This window comes from Lissotriton helveticus, chromosome 5_1 (assembly GCF_964261635.1).
Source record: "Lissotriton helveticus chromosome 5_1, aLisHel1.1, whole genome shotgun sequence".
Lineage (NCBI taxonomy): Eukaryota > Metazoa > Chordata > Amphibia > Caudata > Salamandridae > Lissotriton > Lissotriton helveticus.
Window position 1 is genome coordinate 390,848,408 of NC_136065.1, and position 13,142 is coordinate 390,861,549.

The window sequence follows — 13,142 nt, forward strand, 5'->3', positions numbered from 1 at the left end:
TCTGTTAGTATACCTCTGACAAGCTGAATACATTTCGCAGATATCAATTTTAGCGGGCTCCCCCTGAGATGCCGAGTGAGCGTATTCTATAATCCACTGGTGCCAAAGCGTTTTGAGGTTCTTGTTTGCGGCTTTGCCTTGAAGTCAGTGGTACTGGAACAAGTTTCAGTGTAGTGGTGCTGCCATCAATGTTTCATGCATGCCAATAGACTTGATTCAGGCAGGAGATTTCCTGATTTTTGGAGGAAACAATGCCTATATTTTGTCTGTCTTCCGCCTGAAAATACTTCTGCTTAATTGGAAGTCAGTGGGGGAAATACATTCGTCCAATCATATTTTTTTTTTTTATCTCCCACTTACCTCTTCTATAATGTTGCCAAGTATGACGTTACATCACTGAAGTCATAGGGACTGTGAAAAATCCAAGCGTCACACAAAGAACAAATGTATCAAATTAGCCAAGGCCATTCAGCAGGAGAGAAATAAGGGTGTGCTTTGTAGCCAGTGGTGAATTCTAGAGGACACAGTCGGAAATATATTTCTAAGGAATGGTAGGGTTGCACACTGTATACAGACAGCACATTTTTCCAATGAAAGGGTCCCAAAGTTCGAACTAACATGCAATTTTACTAACAGAAATATGTAGCCCAAATAATGTGTGGACATTTTATTCCCGCAAATGTAATTTGTATATCACCTAGAAAAGTGTCTCGATTTGATTTCATCATATTAAAATCGTTTCAATCACACTTCAGAATTATAAAAAAATGTGCTTTATTTGTGCTTCCCGAACTGCTGATATTTTTAACTATCTGTACCGTTCCTTCACAAGTATTTAAATGTGGGTTAGAAATCAAATGACATCCTGCAACCTTTCCTCTCACATTCTCTGTACACCAGCAAGATTTTCAGATAGTCTACAAAATCCACAAATTTTGCAGTCAAAGAGAGAAATCTAAACACCAATCTCAATGTTAAAAGAATACGTAGCAGTTTGTCAGAAAACTTCGCATAGCATTTGATTTCTGTCTTTGATTGATAAATGTGACAAATAAAACCAACATGTAAGAGATATATCTTTATTGCTCATTCCCCTCCTGAAATTCAGCATAGCTATTTTGGGAGTGCTACAGCACCCCTCATATCCCTTCTTACAGGGCTTATTCTGCAAATGCCTTCACTGCCTCATCACACTCCATATCCTGACTGACTAGCTGATTCCGATTGTCCCTCCGCCATTCAACATGGTTGATTCAACAACCCAGACCCCTGGTGGTGCAGGTGAAAACTTTCAATGGTGTCTTGGCTCTGAGAACGAGAGGTGCCTCATCTACAGACTTCATGTACTACATTGACTGACACTTAAGGCATCCTCCTCCAGTTTCATGACACTGAAGATCTTCATGACAGTCCAAAGCATAGCATAATGAGGTACTTTTTCTAAAAAAAAAACCAAATTGTTGAATGTGATTTATATACATTCTACTCTACTGATCAAAATCAGGAGAGACCAATTGCTTTTGTTTCAAAGCTAGAAGAGCTCATTCAGCGCTGAGATTCATCTCTCAGATCATTGCAGGATGCTGCATTTTGTCAACAGTTGTTACAAAACCATGAAAATTAGAGGTCATCCTGGTCATAGCCAGACTATAACGCACTGCTAAATATCTGCCTGAAATAGTGGGTTGTCACAAAATCATCCATTGCCTTAGTAATGGCTGAAGAAGTTGAAATTCAAAAGATGCTCACAGAACTGTTACACGGCAAGCTCAAGGACAGAATAATGAACTTTCCAATATTAAACCTGTTGCCCCACACTCCTGTGAAGTATACAGAAAGTTATGGATGTAATACTTGAATTGGTCTCAGTCACTGTTAATCACTCAAGGCCGCATTCCAGCCCATTGTTACTTTGCACACCATGCCACCTCAGTTTTGACCCATCCATATCCAAATCAGTCTTGACACGGCTCCAATAGGAACAGTCCCGCTCAAACTGCCAGGCCACGTCCTCCCTGAACCATGATGCTAGCAACCTAGGACCAGGTTTGCCCTAATTAGGGCTCATCAGCCAGGTATAGCTTGGTTCTAGTGACACTGTTTGCATGGGCCCTCGTCTGTGCATACCTGTCCCACTTAGGGCAACTCAAGTATACAAAAAGTGATGGATGGGATGCTTGAATTAATCTCAGCCACTGGTTAACACTTGGGGAGCATTCCAGTCCATCGTTATTTTGCAGACTATTCCACCTCAGTTTGGACACAGCCATACCCCAATAGGAACAGCCTAGCCTGAGATGCCAGGTCCTCCCTGAACTGGAACACGAGCAACCTAGGACCGGTTTTGAACCATTAGTCAAGTATAGGTTGGTTCCACTTGACACAGTTTGCATACCATTTAGAATATAAAAACAAGTCAATGAGGAAATCGAGAACCTCATCAAACAGGACATTATAGAAACTGTAAAAAATGCCACTTCCCTGGGTATAGACAATAGTTCGAAAATGGCATGGTTGAGGGCAAAATCTGCACATGCATATAAATAAATGCACTAACTGGATCCTTGACCAGATCCACCAGCTAAACTGAGACCAGTTTCAAATTTGGATCTCCATAATGGAGACCATCAATTCTAATTAGGAAGCATTTGCAATGCAAGAGGTCTTGCAGCTGTGAGAGTCTGAGCTATTGGCATTGTAAATGGCAATGCCTTTTATTTAAGTATTGGTTTTCAAAACATAAATAAAAGGCATTGTCATTTACAATGCCAATAGCTTAAACTCTTGCAAATGCGAGACCTATTGAATTACAAATGCTTGTTTCTTCTATTCCCGAGGGGAGACCGCCGTGCCCCACATCCCTTTCCTAACCCTACATTTCCGCATACCTCTCATCTGGCGTTATTCCTACGGGGCAACCTATCGCGAATTGTGTCTCTTAGCCTTGCCATCTGCCCCGTCCCCCAACCCTCCAAACCGTACTTCGAAACCCACTTTTCATTTTTTCTACACCCTCACACCTCAGTAGAATGGATAATGCTATCACCTTAAGCAGAGAGATGGTGGCTCTTACTGAAAGCCCAGAGGTCGCGGTGTCTCACCCTGTTACCTGGTGTCATCCTTCTTCCTACGATCTTACCCTCCACTCCCACCCGCCCCAGTGTTTGGGGTACCAGAATCCACCCTAGTGACTGACATCTTAGTCTTATTTACTCCTTCCACTAGTAATAGTCTCACCCTAGCTCTAGCGTGTGGGGCTCCTCTCTAGCTGTTACAGTGTCGCCATCCTCCCCAGTGATTGGAGTCTCACCCTCATTGCCCGTAGTTAACGTGTCGTCCTCCTCCCCAATCCTATCCTCGTTTCCAGTAGTTAGGGTCTCGCTCTCCTGCCCGCGGCCATGATTTTACCAATATCCCCAGAGATTGGGGTATCACCCTACTCCTCTCACCCTGCTTCTAAGTGTTGGGCTACCACACATTTCCAGCGGTGGAAGTCTCCCCCCTCCCCCAACGTTACGTCTTCTCTCTCCTCCCAGGACTTGTGGTCTCAATACATCGGGCGACAGCTCAGTGGGTTATAGCTCCTTCCGCTCACTCCTCAGAGTATCTCGAGGGAGATGGGATAAAAATCCCGACAGGGCTGTTTGACGTGGAAAGAAATAAAATATACATCTGTTGCCACCAAGGGCAATTCCTGGTATTCCTTAGCAACACCATCAAACAGCGCTTGGATGTCCAGGACTATAGCGCCAACTAAGAAGACGAGGCTTTCATCATTTCCACGTTCGTAACATTTATGTAATTGTAGTGAGTGAGAAGACCATGTAGTACCAGCATTTCAAGGCTTCAGCCCTGAGGCAGGATTGGATGGTGTGGAGCAAAGGAATTCTGATATTAAAGCCACAAACTGTCGGTGTTGTTCAGCAGAGTTTAATACAGTTACTTATTTCATATATTTTTTCCAAGAGCTGTGTGCTTCGAGAATCCTCGTGCTTAGAGAGTGTGCTTCGTTGTGTGCACCATATATATATTTTTTATTTCTTTAATGAGCGCAGTGCATGTTAGGCACACCGCGCTGGTTTTGTACTCTGTGTTTCTCGAGAGAGCCTTAGGTCATCACCCTTTCAGAAGCGATGCTAGCAGAGGCCTTATTTACACACACGGAGCCCCAGACGGCGCAGGCTGAACCCCTGGCGGTGCAGACGGGCAGGATTCCATCTGTGTGGTGCCGTCCACAGTTTCGACTCCTCTCTAAGCGCTCTCGGAGGAATAGAGAAGCCAGTAATCGTGTGACGGACAATTGTAACTGTCTACAATCCAGTGCTTTACGTTTAGACGGTTTTATACAGCGCTGTGCATTGCAGCTTCAGGGCGCTCGACTGGGTACCAGAGTACGAGCTGAACAATAAGGATTGATATGGGGACTGACCCACGAGGCAACCGTGCCTATATCACTCTCTCATTGTGTGACGTGATTAGGCGAAACCAGTGTGCACGGCCAGTATTCACCAGTCCTTCGAGCCTAAGATAGCCGAGTGGGTTCAGCCGGAGATGTAGTTATCGTGTTCCACTTCTAGAGGCTCCAGACCCCATCCAGAACCATCTCGAGAACCCTCTCAAATCTGCATACGATTCCTGAACCGCCGCGCGTACCCGCACTGCTGCAGGCGCCTGGAAGACATATATTTGAAAAGAAGCGCTTCTTCCGACTGAAGGCTCGATCCTCCTCGGACCTATGAATCGATGTATTTTTCCGTTGTGATGTGTACATGTGCCCTATATTGAGGCGTTCAAAGTTCATCAGAGCCATTTACTCACCCAGCTAGAGAGAAAACAAGCATTGATCTCTTGCCTATATGGGGCCATGTGTTTCAAATTAGAAACACATGGCCCCATAAAGATAAGAAAGTGCTTTGCGACGGACGCAAAGCAGACTATGAGTACGGCTCGTAGGCCAAAGAGCATCTACAGAAAACCCTCCTTTCCAATGGCAGGCTGCCGTTTAGCATAAACGGTGACGCCAGGCAATGGAAATGAGGGGCGGGGCTTAAAGCCCTCTTCTGAAAGTCCTTGTCAACAATAAATCTCATGAGGCGAACAGCGCATGTGCTGCCATGCCACGCGAGACCTAAAAAGGATCATGTTCTATTACCACCTTCACCACCCATCAGGCTTTTTCATGTACAAATGTCTCTGTTTTGGCATTTCCTTGGCTGCCAACGGTTTTCACAAGGGGAAATGCAACGTTTTATTTAATCATGGAGTACCAAAGTGCCTAAATTGCAATGTGATTTTGGTCTTCGGCAAGTCAAAATAGGAACATGACGAGTCACTGTTTAAAGTTTGCTTATTCATTAAGGAAGTCAGTGTTATGCTCAACAAGGCAAAATGTGATTTTTTGAAAGGCCTTGCTAAAGTTTTACTGCCTTCCTGCATAGGAAGCCATGAGCCCGATCTGACCATACTGGCATATGCATGTGAAAATGTCTTGGCTAACTGCTCATTCTTAGGGCTAGCCAGCTACCGCTCCAAATACTAGACCAGATTTTGGCCAAGGAATTGAACCTCTGTGCAATGTCACAAATAGGACATCCTTTCAAGAGTCCTGGGAATATTCAGAATGCATCTGAGGCCGTTCCCCCAAATCACCGAGGTTAAAAATCTACCATGTTTTGGCTACTCTGGACACCAAATTTTGGTCGACATAAGTCCTGTCAGGTTAGGGACCATCGTGGCTTAAAGAAACATTGATCCAGAAGCTCCACTTTGAGTGGTCGTAAATGCCAGCCACAGTCTCAAGTAGTGAAAAGCCTGTTATGAAGCTAAACATAAAGAGAGCCATAGTGTGGGCTTGTAAACATTATCCTGACTTTAATCTGTGGGAAGCCATTCACTGAAACGACAGATCATCAGGAATTGCTAAGTATTATGAGTCTGAAGGCCAAGTTTCCCCAAGGATAAATGAGAGGACTACAAGTTCAGGATACTCCCTTCACGTGGATAAGGATGAGAACCCTGCTTATTTTGTGTGATGCCCATTAGATGTAATGGGGTGACCATGTAACCCTCAGAACCTGGGTGGGTAGTAATGCAATGAATAATGGTTATGTCGGAATGAAATACACAGTTATATAGTATTCCCCAATAGGGTACACAGATACTAGTGGTTTTGTCACTCTAAAAAAATAAATAAAATAAAAAATTCGTTTAGAGTGACAAAACCACTAGTATCTGTGTACCCTATTGGGGAACAGAGGACAGTAATAGTACGAGAGGGAATACTATATAACTGTGTATTTCATTCCGACAGAACTATTATTCATTGCATTATTTTGTGTGATGGGCTTCAGCGGCAGATAAATATCTTCATTATGTTAACAAGCAATAAATTGTACATGTGTATGGTAAGAAAAAATAACTTTTTATTCAAACATCACTTGATGACCCCACTCTGACTTGACAATGACACCTGCTCAGTAGGTTTTTTGAGTACATGGCCAAAACCACTCATAGACCCAATCTACAACAAGCACTGGCGTTGCCAATAGGTCTCGCAGTAGGAAAGTTGGAGCTATTGGTTTTGTAAATGACAACGCCCTTTATGTTTTTAAAATGAAAACAAAAATAAAAGGCATTGTTATTTGCAATTGTAATAGCTCCAACTTTCCTACTGCGAGACCTATTGGCAACGCCAGTGCTTGTTGTTGTTTTAACTTCTTAGTTTGAAAGCCATGGTTCATTCTCTGTATTGTCACCTGTTGACTGACCAAATTCTTTCACAGTAATCTGAAAAATAGTTAATCACTTAATGGCCATATAATTCCAATCCTGATTTTTAAGAATACATTTTCAATTCATTGTTCCTTGATGGCAAAACGAGAGTAACTTTCTGGCCTGGTTTGAGCATGGTTTTATTGGCAGTATGCCTATTGGGTGGTTTTGGGCCAAGTATCTTTGTTTGTGTTAATGAAGATTTAATAGTTGGAGTCACTTGAGGTTTGCATGTGAGTGAACCCAAGGAGCCCAATTGTAGTGTATATTTTTTTGCGAATAAAGTCTAATTTGTTTTCTATATTGGAAAGCTGCATGCACATATTCGGCTTGTTTACATTTTGGCAGTTAAATGCATGTCACCTGATTTCATATTTGTTACGCTTGTGAGGGGCAAATGGATTTATATTTTACTTCAAGCATGTCAAATGCGGACATAGATCGAGAGTACTGAATTTGCAGGTTTTGGCAGTAGGCCCTGACAGTGTACATGAAATCTAGTGTTAAGGGATAGTCAGTGATTCAGAGAGGCCTGGAAACATGCACTGCATTCTAACCACCACACAAGGGACAAACCATTTGACGACGAACCTGTCTTTAATTAGAAAGATGCATTGTACCAGAAAGGTGTGTGGTAAACTATCTGTTGCTGGGAGTAAGTCTTACTCCGGTGTAAATTATTTCACCGTCAGCCATAGTTTGTGCAGTAAAATGCGCCTGTTTTCCACAAGTCCCCCTATTCCCTGAAGTCCGAGGCTATCCATGTGTTAGCATGCCAGCTGTTACTAAGCATGCACCGTGTTACACGTTGAAATCTCTATTGTTGCATTCAGAGTAATTATAGTCCAGGAATGTGATTCTCAAAAGCAGCTCCTCTTTCTGACCAATAGTACCAACAAGTAAATTGTTTTCTGTTTGGCTAATAAACAGGTCTTCCTATTCCTACCCAGCATTTTAGGTTTGATTTGCGTGGTTTATTTTCTTTTGTTCCCCTTTTCTCTAGCCCTTCCTCTTGATAAGCACGATACTTGTATTCAGGAGGCAGCTCTCTAAATAGGACTCCTCGGCTCCGTGTCAGTAGCGAGTTTTTTTTCCTGCGATGTTACTTGTATTCAGGAGGCAGCTCTCTAAATAGGACTCCTCGGCTCCGTGTCAGTAGCGAGTTTTTTTTCCTGCGATGTTTGTCTATAGTAGGCAATTGATTATTCATCTATTTTGTGTACATGAGTGTTTAATACTTATCAGTGACTCTAAATTCTTCAGATAAAGCCACTGTTTTACTTTTTACGTTGGTGTGCACTGCTCGGTTTTATATTGTTGGTCCTCTAAAGCGCGAGACATGCATGCAGCCCGGCCTGTTAGGCAAGATGCACCCTTTGAAGTCACGGCCTGCGGCCGTGAATAAGTGAGGGGGCGGGGCAGCGGAAGCCTTTGATGAGGCAAATACTGCTGGCAAAGCTGGCTGGGGAGGGGGAAAGTTTATGGCCCAAAAGCGCGTGCCTGTGGCCACGTGAACTCGATGAAAACCGCACGAAAAAAGCGGTGGTTTCAGAAGAATTTCGAGCACTTGAATTCTCGCCATTTCCCATTCCTTCGGAATGGAAAAGGCGAGACCTAAAAAGGGTGACAGCTCCTCACTGGTCTGTTATCGTCCAAAATCATTGCTCGATTCCCCAGTGAAAGTGGCATGTCGTATCATTTTGGGAAGATCAGGGGAGTGGGCTGTTAGTAATGACAGATTATCCCTCATCAAACGTACCAATGTGTTTTTAGTTTTGTTGACTTATCCTGCGCATTTGATTGCATAATACATGATTAACTGTGGTCCATTATGCCTAAACTTGGGGTGGATCCTCCCCTTAAACAGTTTTTGAGGGAGCTTTACTCGGGCAGCAGGGCCCGGATTTGTTACAGATTTGCAGTTGATTTCTTTGGACCCATTGCCATGGAACAAGCATCTCCCCATAGCAGTTGAGTAGTCTCATTTTCCTGAGGTTATGGCCATCTCTAATCTGTGACTGTTGGCCGTCATGACAGCAGTCAACAAAATCTCCACATCTGGTATCTCATCCGTGGGTGAAGTCAGACCACAACTCTCCTTTCTATACAGAAGAGTTCAAGCATTTTGCTGCAAAGCCAACTTTCAAGCACTGGCAGTCACAATTGGGCTGGATTACGGCAACACACTCTATGCAGGACTCACCACCCAATGCCTAAAGAGACTCCAGGGGATACAGAACTCAGCGGCCAGGCTCATCCTCTACCTCCCCAAGTGGACCTACATCACCCCTCACCTCAGGAACCTTCAGTGGCTACACATCCAAAAAAGATGGCAATTGAAAATGCTGTCACATGTCTACAAGATCCTCCACGACGAAGGGCCAGCATACATCAGTCACCTTCTAAACTTCCACTAACCTGCCAGACAGCTACGCTCCTACGCCCTCGCACACCCCCTGCGTCCGCCAAAGCAACAGTAGATGACGCTCCTTCACCTTCCTCACTGCTAAGTTCTGGAACTACCTCCCCTTGCACCTCCGAACATCACCCTACCTCTCGGAATTCAGAAAGGGACTCAAGCTCTGGCTTTCGGACTGGCCCCAGCAAGAACACAATGCCTGGATACCCTCACGGGTGATTGGCCACACTGTACAAACCCGACTTGATTGACTGACTGATTGAAGAGAACCCTACTCTAGCTTCATGACAATTGCATAGTAAAGCCTAAAGAAGCCTCTTCCAGCTGTATATTTCCAAATCTGCAGTTCCCTGTCCAACACTGCATGTCTACTGAGAGACGAACCCTAAATGACAGGTGTTTCCCTCGTTGAACATATGCTCGAAAGAAAGATCCGCTTGGAGCCCCAGTGCTAAATTGGAACCAAATTCACAAATACAAGAAGTGTGCCTTGTGATGTAGAAAAAAAGAGAATGTAGATGGATGCTAACAAGCGACACGGACCTTGACCTTCCCATCTGAAACACAAGGATTGAATTCCCCCCCTCGCCCCCCCTCAAAAAAAAAACACAAGGAGCCTGGTGCTGGTCAAATCTCATAACATTTGTGATTGACCACGAGTATGAACTACAGTCTTATGTAGCTACTGATATCAAGAGCTCCATATTCACGGCTTGGCTAGTCTGCACAACTCACAGTTCTGCACGCTACAGGGGACCCCTTTGAAGGGATGGAGGAGCCATGTGGTTCAATTGAAGCCCAAGACGCTTCAGAAGAGCAAAGCGCAGTCGAGCTGCAGATGTCCGAGGAGGCAGAAGCCTACTATCAATTAGCTGCAGAACTGTGGGGCAGATTGACAAGATCTGGCGCATCTCTGCAAATCAGCAGGAAATGTGCCAGAAAACTTGCGAAATGCAAAACTACCAGAGCGCCACTACTGATGCGCCGCATTTACAATGCGGCACGCTGAGGCGCACGGATAGGCAGGTGCATGTCGTAGCTGCCGGCCTAAGGTTGGTGCAGTGCTAGAGTCGTGCTGCGGGCACTACGCAACTCTAGCACTGTTTCAACTCGGCCTATCTCCATTATACTGCGTCTCGCCTTACGCCCTCTTCAAGCAGGCGCAACGATTTACTCAGCGGCGTCAGAAAAGTGACTAAGTGAATCTTGTATATTTCACTCAGGCACTTTTCTGAGGCCTTCCTGCGGCGGACCGCCCGCACTGTGATGGTACGCCCACATTATACCTGACGCAGGTATAATGTGGCGTATGGGTATATAACGTGACGCATCTCCCTAGATGCGTCATGTTGTAAATCCGTCGCAGCATGGCGCTTGCTTTACGCTGCCGCTGCGTTACAGAAATGACTCAGCGGCGGCACAAATGCATCGCAAGTGGCTCGTAAATCTGCCCCTTAGTGTCTCTGTCTCCTGTCCTCCTCAACCGAGTCTCCCTCCTGGGCCTTATAGCCATTTTCTTCTGTCACTTTGTCTTTCTTTTCTGCTGTCTCCTCTTATTTTCTTCAGCTCTTCCTTTATGAGTGAGTGAGATCTTTATATAAGCGGTGGGGGAGAAGCGGTGCAGTATCCTGGTTTCCGCTTGACCTCCACGTCACTTGTGACACGCAGTGAAGCACTTCCCTCCGTGCCAAGCAGAAGCTCGACAACTGTGCAGAGGGAAAGTGCTCTGCCCTACCACTCACGGATACCGGGCCTGTTCCGGTCAATCAAGGGCTTATCATTTGGCTATCAATAAATGTTTTAAAAAAAGATAATCAATCTGCTGTCTAGGTCATCAACTGTGGAGGTTAACTGTCTCTGCTCCTTAACAAGTTGTTGATATTGTGTTTTTTACCTGAGTAATTCTGTTTTCGCTCCGATTCGTCTTTGCCCTCCTGTTTTAAATTGTCTGAAGTTTTACATTTTTGGTAGTGCAGCTTCTCAACTCTCCATTTTTGTGCTGGTCTTTGCGTAGCTGACCAATAATTTGGAACTGTTGTCAGCAGTCACTGTGGAGCCGTTCTGGACCCACAATAGCCGTTCTGGACCCACAATAGGCCTCCTTTTTTTTTGGAGCACTGTTGGAGCAGTGTGCCTGCCCATATTTACAAGGCCACAAAAAGTCACCCTGCATGACTTTTTATGGCCTTGTAAATATGGGCCCCTTTCACGCATTACTCTGTGTGAAAGGGGCACTCTATCAGTGGCGGCTCGCAGTGAGGTAGTGGAGTTGGGCATACGATGTCCACGAGTTAAGTAAGTAAATAAAAAATACAACTATTTACCTTGCGCTCACTTCATCGCCAACTTGGCGATGCAGCGAGCGCAATAGCCCATAATTTCATTCGATTGACTATCAAGTTCTTGCCACAGGTAAATGAAGGCCATATATATATATATATATATATATATATATATATATATATATATATATATATATATATACATATACATATACATATATATATATATATACATATACATATACATATATATATACATATATATATATACATATATATATATATACATATATATATATATATATACATATATATATATATATATATATATATATATATATACATATATATATTCACTGAAAAAACCATAGGTTATAGACCATATATAGTTAGGAATTAGCATTTACAAAACCTTGAAAATTCACTGAAAAAACCATAGGTTATAGACCATATATAGTTAGGAATTAGCATTTAAAAAACCTTTTTTTACTCACACAAAACCATTGAAATTCCATATATAGTTAGTTAGTTGCACTAACTATATATCGCGCACCCGCAATCCACTGCTGATCATGTCACATATTACATCATTCATGACATGGTCAGTGACATCACTGATGACATCACTGATGACATCTCAAATGACAGTGGAAGTATACGTGTCTGGACGAAGGATTTAGTAGGTGCATGACTGAATGTATGAGTGAGTGATTAAATGTGTCTCAGTGAGTGCATGGGTTAGTGACTAAACTGTCTTAATTTGTGCATCATTATGTCTGTTGTTCTGTAAACTGCTGCATGTGTTGATCAGTAGCTATATGATTAACTATATGGGTTATTGATTGATTGTCCAAGTATTTGTATGGGAGACTGAGTGTGTGTGTGGCTGGCTGGGAGGTGTGTGACTCTGTGCAGATCAATGTGTACTTGTATCAATGATTGTATAAGAGAGTAAGTATGTGTTAGTATATGTTTGAAAATGTAAGGTGCTCTATGTTTAACTGTATAGACAAGAAAATGGAAGTGTGATTGATTCTTTACAGGACTGACTAGGTGTGTGAGTAACTCCATGGATGAGTGGCAGAGTGTGAGTGTCTGTATAGGTGTATGAGTGCATATGATAGTGTTGTAAAGATGAGTGATGGTATGTATGAATGATTGTATGGGTGAATGAGTGAATGTGTGTGTAGACGTAGGAATCAGTGAGTGCGTATGTAGTAACTAGTATTGGTGTGTCAATGGTTTCAAAAATTATACTCTGTATTTAACACTGGGTGTAACAGAGGTTATATTAAAATGTGAGGAGATGCATTGTATTGTCACATGAATGATATCATCAGTAATGTGGTCATTGATGTCAAATGAGATGTCATCAGTGATGTCATCAGTGATGTCATTTGAGATGTCATCAGTGATGTCATCAGTGATGTCACTGACCATGTCATGAATGATGTAATATGTGACATGATCAGCAGTGGATTGCGGGTGCGCGATATATAGTTAGTGCAACTAACTAACTATATATGGAATTTCAATGGTTTTGTGTGAGTAAAAAAGGTTTTTTAAATGCTAATTCCTAACTATATATGGTCTATAACCTATGTTTTTTTCAGTGAATTTCATTGGTTTTTTAAAAGCTAATATCTATATCTGTAAAATATATTCTTTAT